Consider the following 993-nt stretch of genomic DNA (forward strand, 5'->3'; position numbering starts at 1 on the left):
GGGACCATTACTGTTTGATAGTGAGATCGATCACACAGTTCATAGAAACTGAAAAGAAATCAGGCAAAGCTTAAGATACACAGAGGAAGAGCAAGAGGACGATATTCACACTACAAACGAGGAGATGGCTAGAAACCAGGAAAATCCACTACCTCCTGCGATTGCTGCTAATTAGAATCCTGCTCCGCATACAATGTATGATTATGCTAAACCTTCTTTAACAGGAACTGAATCGAGCATAGTTAGGCCTGCTGTTGCTGCAAATAATTTTGAACTAAAGCCTAACACCATTCAAATGATCCAACAGTTTGTTCAGTTTGACGGTTTGTAGGACGAGGACCCAAACACTCATTTGGCGAATTTCTTAGAGTTTTGCAATACTTTTAAAATCAATGGCATTTCTGATGATTCCATTCACCTTCGGTTATTCCCTTTTTCATTGAGGAACAAAGCTAAACAGTGGTTGAACTCATTACCACGAGAGTCAATCACTACTTGGGAACAAATGACTAAAAATTTTTTATTAAAATGTTTTCCGTCGGCTAAAACAACCAAATTACGTAATGATATCTCTTCTTTTGTGCAGATAGATTTAGAAACACTCTATGATGCATGGGAGAGATATAAGGACCTTTTAAGAAGAGGCCCTCACCATGGGTAACCACTTTGGCTACAGGTTCAAATGTTTCACAATGGCCCGAATCCTTCGACTAGACAGATGATTGATAAGCTGCTAGAGGCACTATCAATAATAAGATACCTGAGGATGCTTATGAATTTATAGAAGAGATGTCACTAAATAATTATCAGTGGCAAGTCATGAGAACAAAACCAACGAAAACAGCCGGCACTTTTAACGTTGATTCAGTCACCATGCTCTCTAATCAGGTAGAACTTTTGAATAGAAAAACTGATGGTTTTCTTGGTTCTTCACAGGTTCACCCAGTAATGCAGTGGGAAGCAAGTGGAGGTGGATCAAGCAATTCAGAATAC

At 39.0% G+C, this 993-nt stretch overlaps 1 non-coding gene across 1 annotated transcript; it reads right to left on the reverse strand.

The window, feature by feature from the left end:
- Window positions 1-556: 556 nt before the first annotated feature.
- On the reverse strand, window positions 557-660 carry LOC121205130 (small nucleolar RNA R71). The gene has a single exon (XR_005900214.1). It is a non-coding gene; the product is annotated as a small nucleolar RNA R71 (small nucleolar RNA).
- Between the last annotated feature and the right edge of the window lie 333 nt (window positions 661-993).

Source organism: Gossypium hirsutum, chromosome A08, assembly GCF_007990345.1.
Source record: "Gossypium hirsutum isolate 1008001.06 chromosome A08, Gossypium_hirsutum_v2.1, whole genome shotgun sequence".
NCBI lineage: Eukaryota > Viridiplantae > Streptophyta > Magnoliopsida > Malvales > Malvaceae > Gossypium > Gossypium hirsutum.